At 39.6% G+C, this 12880-nt stretch overlaps 1 long non-coding RNA gene across 4 annotated transcripts in view; it reads right to left on the minus strand.

Moving 5' to 3' along the window:
- LOC136792857 (uncharacterized) overlaps nucleotides 1-12038 on the minus strand; it is a 122055-nt gene extending 110017 nt beyond the window's left edge. For all 4 annotated transcript variants that reach the window (XR_010837391.1, XR_010837390.1, XR_010837392.1 and 1 more), the window contains exons 1-3: nucleotides 11938-12038; nucleotides 9692-9781; nucleotides 857-938 (exon numbers count right to left, since the gene is read on the minus strand). This is a non-coding gene — a long non-coding RNA (uncharacterized lncRNA). The remainder of the gene's footprint in view (nucleotides 1-856; nucleotides 939-9691; nucleotides 9782-11937) is intronic.
- Between the last annotated feature and the right edge of the window lie 842 nt (nucleotides 12039-12880).

The following is a 12880-nucleotide window of genomic DNA, read 5'->3' on the forward strand; positions in this document are numbered from 1 at the left end:
GAGGGTGAGAATTGGAATTTGGATTCACTTTAAAGGTAGAGCCAGGGGGATTTGCTGGTGGATTAGACGGGTGTGGAGCGGGATAGGGAAGGAGAAGAAGGAGGAAGGAAGACAGAGAAAGAGACAGATGAGAGAGAGAGTGAGAGAGACAGAGAGGTATTTTAGATTTTGGTCTGAGCCAGCGGAAGGACAGAGGTCCTGTTTGCTGAAATGGGAAAAACTTCTGGAAAGCTGAATTAAAGAGGAAGATAAAGAGTTCAAATTTGTGCATGTGAAGTTTGACATGCCTGTTAATGCTCTAATGCTCATGTGGAGTTGTTGAACAGTCAGTGGAAAAGAGGGTCCAGTTGGAAGTGTACATTTGGAAGTTGTCATGTATAGATAGACTATGTTTAAAGTCAGGAGACTTGATAAGATCTCCAAAGGACTGGAGATGGGTGAGAGGTGATGCTGGCTCTCAGTCAGGGAGTAGCAGTGGTGGGAAGAGGTTAAATTACAACCAGAGTTAATGGTGGGGAGCAAAAAAGTGTTGTGGTTGACTGAGGTTTTTCGACATTAGAAGTGGAAGAAAGGACTTGACATTTACTGAGATGGGGCTGATGCCAGGCAGAGCAGGTGTGGGTGACTTAATCAGAAATTTGATTTTCCTTTTATTAGGGTGGAGGTGGCAGCTGTGGCAGAGATGGAGCAGGGCAGTTGTGAGGGAGCAAAGCTGAATGGTAGTGTGCTAGATAGAGTGCTTCGTAACACAGAGTTCACCCTCCTTTCAGGTTGGAAGGAAGTTCAAGTTTTCCTCTTTGTCAGAGTCTGCAAGTGCCTTCCAGGGCAGTGGTGGAGGCCATCATTTTCCTCTTACCTTTCATCCACCAGCAAGTCTACAATCTTCCAAGTTGAGATGCAAGCAAGTGAAACTCAAAGAAAGACAGGAGAGCCCTTTCCTGCAACAGAGAACATATGGTGTGCAAAAGCCTAAAATATTTACTATCTATCTCTTTTCAGAAAAAGTTTGCCAACATCTTACCTAAGCATAACTAGTACATCTGAATTCAAGCTGTTTACCCTAAAAATTTTCCAAGAGATGTTTGTGTGTGTGTTTTTATACACACACATACACACATTTTGCATATATATATATATATATATATATATATATAAGCAAAATGGTTATTTGACTTCATAGTCAAACTATAAACTCAAGGGCAACAGAAGAGATAAGACACTTGAGTTAGATAAGGCACAGGAGTTAGAATTCACCGAATTCAAAGTAGTTTTGAGTGGAAAAAAGTTTCACCATTTCTTTCTGGGAACGAGATTTATTTGTGCTGGTACCTTTTTTGAAAATCTGGGCCTTAATATGTACACCTGTATTCCTACAAAACTCCGTGTCCTGGGGCTTCCCTGGTGGCGCAGTGGTTGAGAGTCCGCCTGCCGATGCGGGGGATACGGGTTCGTGCCCCGGTCCAGGAAGGTCCCACGTGCCGCGGAGCGTCTGGGCCCGTGAGCCATGGCCGCTGAGCCTGCGCATCCGGAGCCTGTGCTCCGCAACAGGAGAGGCCACAACAGTGAGAGGCCCGGGTACCGCAAAAAAAAAAAAAAGTCCCTGTCCTCTACAGAGTTTGTTGACAGTATCAAACATACGCCTTTGAAATATGTGTTAGAGATGTGGTGTGTTTGTGATAGATTGCTAGGTATTGGAAGTATTATGAAACCTTAAAGAATAGAGTTGAAAATGTCATCAGTTACAAAACAATATATTGGTCTCAGTATGCATGTGTACATGTATGTGCGTGTGTGAGTGTGTGTGTGTGGCAGGGTACAGAGAAAAACTGGGGAACAGTTGGGTAAAGGCAAAGCCCAGCTGGCTCAACTATTTTGGGATCTGGAGACATCTAATACATCCAAATTTTGGAAAACACTATATGACAATTTGTTGGAACATGAAAAAGAGAGAAAATTCAGTGGGGTATCATGTTCAAAATATAGAATTACTGTCATTGTCATGGATAACCTCAGCATTGGTGACCCTTTCAACAAATTCAGCCTATGGGTCATCTTGGAACCTCTACATTTGTGTATAAGGAGAGACACATCCTGGTCCTTGTCATTAATTGGAACTGCTTGACATGTGCATAATGAGTAATAATCAGTCCAAACTGTGCAAATATGGGAGTTGCTTCCTTGGGGCCAGTGAGCATCCTGTCTTGGGGAGTGTTGAAGCAGGGGATGGGCAGTTCTTCATCAAAGGTGCTATAGATGTCACTAGACCATTACCTGGCACATAGTTGGTGCTAAAAAAATTTTCACTGAATGATAAAACCAAGGGAGTTAGATTAGAGAACTTTCAAATTTTATTCATGCCAAACCTCTGATCCTAAGATCAGTGAACACTTTTATAGCATATCCATTTCCTTTTCTGGGCATACAGAAAGTACTTCTCAGCCTCTCCTGAACCCTAAGAGATCTCCTTGTTCTCTCTTTTTCCATGGCTACCAGAAGGTCAATGTTGAAGATCTTGGTGTCAAAGATGAAAGGAGCCTGGATCCCTGAGTTACTTGTAGGAGGAGATTAGTCTAGCAGAGTTGCCCACTCACTTTGGACCGTGATGTGAACAGAAAATAAATTTTTTATTTTGTTAATGCCAATCAGATTGGGGGTTGTTTGTTGCAACATTAGTGTTAGTTTTCTATGTTGATGCATTTGTATTACATGACTAAATTAGATTGAAATAACTAAGTTCAGGAAAAGATACACTTTAAGTTGAAAAATTACTTTCTATAGAGCAGTGAAAATGAATGAACTACAGCCGCATGCATAGAAACAGAAACATAATGTTGGGAAAAAACATTTACATAATGTTAATTACACAGGAATACATACCATATGATACCATTTATATAAAGCTCAGATATACACAAAACTAAGCAATGTATTGTTTAGTAATACAGACATGTGGTAAAGTTGAAAAACAAAGCAAAATGCAGGACAGTATTAAGCTAGGGCAGAGTAGGTAGAGGAATGTCAGGAGGGAGGGCAACATAGGAATTTAAAACTCTTGGCAGTGTTCTTAAATCTGGTTGGAAGTATTTATTTAATTATTCTTTATAATATAAATCTTTACTGTATGTATTATTTTGTACATATGACAATATTATGTTGGAGTCACATCATGTGTACATCTAACTTACCAACCCAATCATATATGTATACTGGATATTCAATTACATATAATTATATACAATATATTCAATTATGGTTTGCATAAAAATACTTGACTATGTGCTGCATATTACTGCATATATTGCAAATTTATAGACACTTATTACTGCAGAAGCCATGTACAAAACCTAGAGTCTGGGTGATTTAATGGATTTTCAAAGATAATTTTGATTAAATGTATGTGTTTACTTAATCGCTCACATTGGAACCCAGACTTTTGATAAGATGCCACTTTGTTGTATGACATGGATCACACTAAGGAAGTGTTTCCCAAACTGAGGTCCCCAGATCCCTACAGGTTGATAAACTAACTTTGGAATTTTGAAAACTTGGGAGTAATTGTTCACTTGCTTTCAGTCAGGGCACCCACGCCAACAGGTCATTGTCTAATTTAGCCTAGAATTAAACAACTCAGGCTGGTTACAGTGCTTACATATTTCATGCTGATTAGAAGTACTGGTTAGCAATTTATCTGTCTTTGATTAATTAAACAGGGGAAAAGCCAATTTGTTACTAGTATCAACTTGGAAGATGGCATTCATCAAAGCACAAGCCTCATGGGAAGAAATTAATAAAATGAATCCCTTCTGGTGAAAAGGTTTAGAATCAGTGTCTTATATTAATTCAAGTTAATTTTGTGTTTATTCATTTATTAATGCATACATTCAACCAATATTTGCTGAGTGCCAACTCTGTGCCAGATAGTTCTAATCACTGGGGGTAGAATAGTGAACAAATCCAATCCTTGCTGTTAGGGACTGAAGGTTTATGTCCACTGCAAATTCATATGTTGGAGCCCTAACACCCACTGTGGCTACATTTAGAGATGGGGCATCTAAGGAAGTATTTAAGGTTAAATGAGGTTATATTGATGGGGCCCTGATCTAATTGGATTAGTGTACATATAAGAAAAGACACCAGCATGCCTTCTCTCTCTCTGTATCTCTCTCTCTATCTTTCTCCCTCTGCATGCATACACCAAGGAAAGGCCACATGAAGAAAGAATGAGAGGCTAGCTGCAAGTCTGCAAGCCATGAAGAGAGCTCTCACCAGAAGCCAAATGGACTAGAATTTTTATCTTAGACTTCTAGCCTCCAGAACTTGAAGAAATAAACTTCTGTTGTTTAAGTCACCCAGTCTATGGTATTTTGTTATGGCAGCCCAAGAAGACTAAGATACTTGTCCTTGTAGAAATAATAGCAGTGTGGTGGGTCTTAGTATAAGTAGTAGTATTGCTGACAAAGGGAAGGGAGCCAACACACCTGTTGGGAGGCATATAACATAACGGTGCAAAACATTTCTCATGGGGTCTGACAGCTCTGGGTTTAAGTCCCTTCTTGGTCATTTAATAATTGGAGAAATTTGGGTAAGGGACTTAATTTCTTGAAGACTCGATTTTCCCTCATGTAAAATGGGAAAGCAGTATCTACCTCATAGGGTTATTGAGAGGAGTAGATGAGCTTGTAAAGCACTCAACACAGCCCCTGTACGTAGAAAAGCCTCACGACATTAGCTATCTCATATAAAAATTCACATACCCCATATAATCTTCACGACAAGCCACAAGTGAGTGTTAGCTGTTTTCTTCCTTTTGGAAACATGAAAACTGGGATCAGAGAGGTTGGACAACTTTCCTTAGACAATACATGTTCTCAAGCGCAGAGCTGGTGGAACTTGGACCCAGATCTGCCCACCACCAAAGCCTGAGTTGTCTCCCTGCCTCATGGGCCCCTCTGTGCATCCAGATTGAAAAAGCTAAAAGATCTGATATAGTCCTTTCCTTCCAGATCTGTGATTCTCAGCCATGCGTGGGGAAGGTGGAGAGAGCCAAGTTTGAAAAAGCACATAGTTTCTTTGATTTGATTTTATGAAAAAACATATACTATCTTACCATTGGCTTTATCCACTCTATAATTTAACTCAAGATGTTGGATTAGGAAGGAAAAGAGTGGTTTCTTTTTATACAAAGAGGGCATGGTTTAAAAAATAGATTGATACCCTGCTCTCCTGGGGTCTCCTCAATGGCAGTTTCCTGCCTTGGGCCTCTTTGCAGCAGTTAGGGCTTAACCCAGGAGGTTCATAGGAAGGTTCAATGAAACCGAAGTGAGGCTTAAAAAAATTAAGGCTTTCATATAGCTGATAGAAGCTGCGTGCTAATAAAGATGACTGCTGGACTTGCATGTGTGTGGCATTGGCAGGAGTAGCTGCCTATAATATTCTAGTTATTCTACTCCCAGGTGAGCAATAGAGAGCTACATTTCTGCTAATTATCAGAGTCAATTAGTTGAATTCTGAGTGAAAAATCTTCAGGGTAAAATCACTGTTTCTCACTGTTCACAGAGTTATTGAATTATATTACATGTGATGGTCACTCCATGACTCACAGCAAGGGGACTGCTCATGCACGCGCGAGCGTGCGCGCACACACACACACACACACACACACACACAAATGCAACAAAAACATCAGCTAACAGCAGAGGCGTATGTAAGTGATAGAAGCACTGAGATAAAACTGGCATCAAATGACAGTTCAGGTCTTATTTTGGCACCAAACTTGTGAACAATACCAACAATACTTTTAGTTTTTAAAGCTTTTTCGATTCTGGAATTGTGGATGAGGAATTATAAACAATATTTTCATTTGACAAATGTGGAAATTGAAGGATGGCAGGATTATTTGCCTCGGACATTTGTAAGAATTGCTTGCCTAGTTCCATTTTGGTTAGACAGGCTGAGTTTTGAACATACACATAGACACTTTTAAGCAGTGTGACTTAGGCAAATAGTTCATGCTCTGTGTATCTATTTCTTCAATGAGAAAACAGGAATAGTAATCCCCATCTTGAGAATCATCAAAAGAATTGAACCATGTAACATATTTCAGTGTATAATATGAATATTAACAGATGTAATAATCATTTTGCTGGGCTCTTTGCTCAGTATTTTTCTTCCATGCAGGAGTCAATGAGTACTCTCTAAATACACTGACGGGAATGATGAAGTCAGGTGAGCAGCTAAATGGACTTTTAAACACACATGACCAAGGCTTTTAGTTGCAAGAGCCATGCTTTTGGAGAGAGCAGCAGTTTTCTTCCAGGCTAAAACCCTGGCTTTGAGTATCAAAAGTCAAATAACCACAAGGACTCACGAAGTATAGATTTTTATACCATAGATAACAGTAGGTTATGAATGAAGGTTGGTATAAAAATAGTTTTTCTCCCCTGCCATAATACATATCCCAAAGGAAAACAAAAGATTTGGACGATGGTAGATATTCCCGAGGGGACTTTGCGCCCCATGCCTGGGCTGAAACTGTTTTTATTGGAATAGAAGAAGGGGGTTAGAACCTGGCTAGGTTTCAGAGGACCTGAGAACAGATGGGACTTGTGTGTGAATCCCCATGACATACACAGAAGACCTACAAAGTTCCTGAGAATTTTATATCATCATAAACACTGTCAGCTTCAACTGAAAGAGAGTACTAAATGAAAGAAGGCTGTCAGCCTTCTACAGTCTACTGGCAGGAAACAAGCTGATAAAACTACTCAGCTGCAAGCGAGTGCTACCTTTTATGAAAAAGTAAGGAAACTCGAGGGATAGAGCCTCATGTTCAGAGGGTAGAGCTATGGGTCCAGAGGAGGGAGCCTTGAGCCCAGAGGGAGGAGCCCAGAGAACTATTCATAGGCCTCAAAACCTAATGGAATCTTCCTGCCTGGATTTCAAAATTGCTTGACTATTTTTTGTCTTTCAGTTTCTTCCCTTTTTGAACAAGAATGCCTATAACTGTCATTTGATGTCTGTCCCAGCATTGTCTTTGAGGGTAGATGACTTATTTCTTGAGTTTCACAGGTCAGCAGATGGAGAGGAATTATGCCCTAGGATGAATTATACTCAGAAGCTCACCCTTGCCTAATTTACATAATTTAGACACTGAGATTTGGGACCTTTGAGCTAATTTGATTTATATGAGGTTTTAAACTTTGAGTTGATCCTGTAATGTGTTGAGGCTTTTGGAGAATTTGGGATGAAGTAAATGTACTTTGCATGTGGGACAGACATGACTCTTTTGGGCTAAAGGCAGACTGTGGTAGGTTGAATAATGGCTCCTCAAAGATGTTCACATCCCTAGTCTCAGAACTGGTGAATATGTTTCTTTATATGTCAGGGGATGTTGCAGAGGTGACTAAATTAAAGGCATTGAGACTGAGAGATTACCCTGAATTATCCTGGTGAGCCCAATATAATTACCCGGGTCTTTAAAAACATGAGGCCATTTTCTAGCTTTAATCAGAAAAGGAGATGTGATGTTGGAAGCAGAGTCAGAGAGATGCTACACGGCTGACTTTGAAGGTGGAGGAAAGGATCCACAGGAATGCAGGCAGCCTCTAGAAGATGGAAAAGTCAAGGAAATGGAATCTTTCCCAGAGCCTCCAGAAAAAACACAGTCCGCTGACACCTTGATTTTGATGCAGGGAAACCTGTTTTGGGCTTCTAACTCTCCAGAACTGTAAGATAATAACTTTGTACTATTTTAAGCCACTAAACTTGAGGTAGTTTTTAATAGCAGCAACAAAAAGTGAATGTAGGCATATAAAGGTATTTCTCATGTGAATCTTATTAGAAAACTGGTAAAAGCCATCACTAAAGACATTTGGAGTAGGGAGAGCTTCCAACCATAGACTTCATGGAATAAGTAGCATTTGAGCTTGGCACTAGTTATAACTGATGGAGAGGACTCTCTAGTGTAATCAAAGACACAGTGGCCTAGATGGATATGCAGAGTGCAATGGGGGGATTAGCGGTCATCTGGGATGTCATTCATTAAAAGAACCAGACACTTTCTGCCCACTGCTTTGAGATCACTTTAGTTACTGTGTCTCTGGGACTAGAAACGTCAATATATGTTGAAGTCAGAATTCCTAAATCACACTATTCATTATCATTGCTCTTGGGAGGCTCAGTGATTTTTATGCACATAATAGAGACTTGTATGAACTATTCCTCCCTGAGATATCATTCTTGGTTTTACTTCCTTTGTCAACTTCCTGAGTGACATTGGGCAAATCAGCAACCATCTCCTGGGTCTTACTTTCTTCTTCAAGAAGATAAGTGTCCTAGTCTCTTTCTTTTACTTTTTTTTTTTCCTTTGGTCACTCTTACACCTCTGCCATATTCCCAGCTTTTAGGAGAGTGGGAGAATAAATTAGAAACCTTCTTTCAAGGGCTTTGAACTTTTCTATAGAGTGATTCTCAAACTTATATAGGAGAGAGAGCATCTGGAAAGCATGGCACTCTTTGAAGAATGTCATGAAATACTGATTGATATATTTAATGCCGGTATATGTAATAGGAACAGTTTTACTTCCAGACAATATGACAATCTGTGCATGATTTAAAAACCACTACCTTGAGTACACATGTCCATGAAAGGAACAAGCTGTTGGTCTAAATGTGATTGGCTGTTTCTGAGTTGTTCTGCTAATATTTGTCTGCTGCTTGTTCACTTATTTTTTCATCTGCCAGTACTTTAGGTAGCAGATGTCCAATGTTTAAGAAAAATATATCTGGGAAGAAAGCTTGAAATTGGAAAAAATGTGATTCTAAACTAATTTTTTTCCTGATAATTGGAAGAAATTACCATTATTTGGTTTCATGGCAGAACACCTCCATTAAGCCTTCAGAGATCTGACATTCAGTATGAGCTTTGAGAACTTCCATTACTGTGAGTATATAATGAGATTCCTGAGGGGAAAGGCCAGCATCTTATTTCTTTTTGTATTCTCTAACATATTTAAATTGTTATTTTCTCCTCACTATTTAATAATAATAGCTACTATTCACGGAACACTTACTGTTTCTCAGATGTTGTGCTAAGTTCTGAGTACATATTAGGATATTATTATTAGTATCCTAGTCTTAGAGATGAGATAGTGAATCTCCCACAGATTATCTGCTCAAGGTCACAAAGCCGATAAAGAGAAGAGTCAGCATTCAAACTTAGGACCTGATCCCTGAGCCTGATCCCAGAGCCTTGAACCACTTCTCCACTCCTTAAACCTCAATCTCACTTCCTCCTCGATGAAGTCCCTCCGCATGCCCACCCTCAATTCTAGGATGCTCTAAATTCTCCCACCTTGATATGCTTATGGCACTCACTCTGTGCCTGGGTCTATGCCTTTCCTCCTCAACCGGTTTGGCATCTCCTAGAGTACTGAGCACTGTATGATCTTGTGGGTCATGCTGTGAGTTGTGAGCTGGACAGCAGTGCAAAATAGCAGACAGAGAAATGATTCTTGCTGTAGGAAGTTCCTCTCACTCTTTGCCTTTGACTTGGTTTCAGTTCAAATGTCAACTTTCAGAGAGTTACTCCCTGATCATAACACCTGAAAATGTCTCTCTTTCCCCAGATGCCACTTTTATTTCATTTCTCCCATGGCACATACCCCATACCAGAAAGTACTTGTTTACTTACTTGTGTATTGCCTGGTCTCTCTCCCCAAGAATAAAAACTCCAGGAGGGTAGGGTCCTTATCTATCTTGCTCACATCTGTATCTTCAGTACCTAGAACAATGATAGTATGTAAAGTTTAGTCAAGTATTTGTTGAAGAAATACATGAATGAATATACTGAAATGTTTTTGAAATACTTTACTCATTAAATAAATATTGAGTATGGACTTTGTGCTGGACATTGTTCTAAGTGTCAGGAATGCCATGCATTGTAAAGCAAACCACTTAAAAAATTTTCACTCTGGTTGTATCTTCAAATTATCAGCAATCTGACCGTTTGGTCAAAATTAGGATGATCATATATCCTGGTTTGTCTTGGACTATGCTTTTGTCCTGACATAATCATAAAGAGTGTCCCTTTCACTCTCCAAAATGTCCTGGTTTGGAAGATAAATTAGATATTCACCGTAATTAAACTTGATGTATCAGTGTAATAATAGCAGAGAGGCAAACAGCAGACAAAGTAAAACCATGGTATGTGTCGGTCAAACAGTGGATCTGTTTGCTGTGCATAGTATTCATTATGTGATGGTAAAATCATTCATGCTGGCCGAAGCAAAAACATAAATGGGCATTGACAGGTTTATGTAGCTGAAAAGTCTGCTGAGTTGCTCCCCTTATTCCTGAGTAGTTCCTGGCTCACCTTTCCTAGTAATGGAAGCGACAACCTCTGTCTCATCCCATTTCAGTTCAAGTCTAGCAGAGGAGAGCCAGAACCTTACCCAGGAGCACTTGTGTGAGTTCTGAGATTGACTCTGACTGGCCCAGCTTGGGTCATATACTCCTCCTCTTCTCCCCAAGGAAAGGTTGTGTGCTGATTGGGAAAGGCATGGGTTATGTTTTCCATCCTTGTAGCTGAATAAGGAGCCCTACAATACCACATATCCTGAGATGGAGGAACAGTAGCTCTGTCCAAAAATGGAAATCAGGAATTTTCCAGAAGAAAAGAGAATGTAATCAATATATGGGCAGGGAACCTTAAGTGTCCTCTACAACGTGTGTGTTTGTGGATGTCTGAATTGTGCACACATGTATGTTTTGGGGCTGATCAACTATCTTATTGAATCTAAGCAATAGCTTCGATCAAACAATTTTATATCTACACAGTCTCTTTCTCAGGTTCCTGTTTTATAGATCCAAATAAAGCTTTATTTTTCCATCCTATCACCACTTCATGTAAGAATCGCTTACTATCCCTACAGTATATGGCAATTCTTCATTACTCACTCATAGGACTTCTATGTACAGATGTTCAACTTGTACACTGCACATAGACTACAATTGAGTTCTGACATATGGAGACCCTATGTAATCCCTTATAGACATTCTCTTAACAGATGAGGAAAATGGGGTTAATTGATTTGCTCAAGCTTGGCCTCTAAATCTTATGCTCTTTTACTTAGAGAATCTGGTCAACTCGAAGGAGTTCTCATGCTGTTTTACCTGGAAAAGAAGTAATTACTCTTTACCATTGCATTCTCTCCATGACTTTAAATAAACAGTACTGAAGCCTTAGAAATTATAAGGTATTCTAATTTTTGTTTTACATTTGGATAGATTAAGCAAAAAAAAAAAAAAAAAAAAATCAGTGAAACATCTGTAGTATTTATACCCTAAGAGCAGAAGTCCGTAGACACGATTAATTCTGTAAAGAGGTATGAAAGGCACCAGAATTTATAAATTTTACTGGGGTCTCTCTCTCTCTCTCTTTTTTTTAAAACATCTTTATTGGAGTATAATTGCTTTACAATGGTGTGTTAGTTTCTGCTTTATAACAAAGTGAAACCGTTATATATACATATATATGTACATATGTCCCCATATCTCTTCCCTCTTGCATCTTCCTCCCTCCCACCCTCCCTATCCCACACATCTAGGTGGTCACAAAGCAACGAGCTGATCTCCTTGTGCTATGCGGCTGCTTCCCACTAGCTATCTATTTTACATTTGGTAGTGTATATATGTCCATGCCACTCTCTCACTTTGTCCCAGTTTACCCTTCCTCCTCCCTGTATCCTCAAGTCCATTCTCTAGTAGGGCTGCATGGTTATTCCTGTCTTGCCCTTAGGTTCTTCATGATCATTTTCTTTTTTTTTTTTTAGATTCCATATATATGTGTTAGCATAGGGTATTTGTTTTTCTCTTTCTGACTTACTTCACTCTGTATGACAGATTCTAGGTCCATTCACCTCACTACAAATAACTCACCTTCATTTCTTTTTATGGCGAATATTCCATTGTATATATGTGCCACATCTTCTTTATCCATTCATCTGTCAATGGACACTTAGGTTGCTTCCATGTCCTGGCTATTGTAAACAGAGCTGCAATGAACATTTTGGTACATGACTCTTTTTGAATTATGGTTTTCTCAGGGTATATGCCCAGTAGTGGGATTGCTGGGTCGTATGATAGTTATATTTTTAGTTTTTTTAAGGAACCTCCATACTGTTCTCCATAGTGACTGTATCAATTTACATTCCCACCAACAGTGCAAGAGGGTTCCCTTTTCTCCACACCCTCTCCAGTGTTTATTGTTTGTAGATTTTTTTTTTTTTTTTTTTTTTTTTTTGCGGTATGCGGGCCTCTCACTGCTGTGGCCTCTCCCGTTGCCGAGCACAGGCTCCGGACGCGCAGGCCCAGCAGCCATGGCTCACGGGCCAAGCCGCTCCGTGGCATGTGGGATCCTCCCAGACCGGGGCACAAACCCGTGTCCCCTGCATCGGCAGGCAGACTCTCAACCACTGCGCCACCAGGGAAGCCCTGTTTGTAGATTTTTTGATGATGGCCATTCTGACCGGTGTGAGATGATCTCTCATTGTAGTTTTGATTTGCATTTCTCCAATGATTAATGATGCTGAGCATTCTTCCATGTGCTTATTGGCAATCTGTATATCTTCTTTGCAGAAATGTCTATTTAGGTCTTCTGCCCATTTTTGAATTGGGTTGTTTGTTTTTGATATTGAGCTGCATGAACTGCTTGTAAATTTTGGAGATTAATCTTTTGTCAGTTGCTTCATTTGCAAATATTTTCTCCCATTCTGAGTGTTGTTTTTCGTCTCATTTATGGTTTCCTTTGTTGTGTAAAAGCTTTTAAGTTTCATTAGGTCCCATTTGTTTATTTTTGTTTTTATTTCTATTTCTCTAGGAG

This window comes from Kogia breviceps, chromosome 17 (genome assembly GCF_026419965.1).
Source record: "Kogia breviceps isolate mKogBre1 chromosome 17, mKogBre1 haplotype 1, whole genome shotgun sequence".
Classification (NCBI taxonomy): domain Eukaryota; kingdom Metazoa; phylum Chordata; class Mammalia; order Artiodactyla; family Physeteridae; genus Kogia; species Kogia breviceps.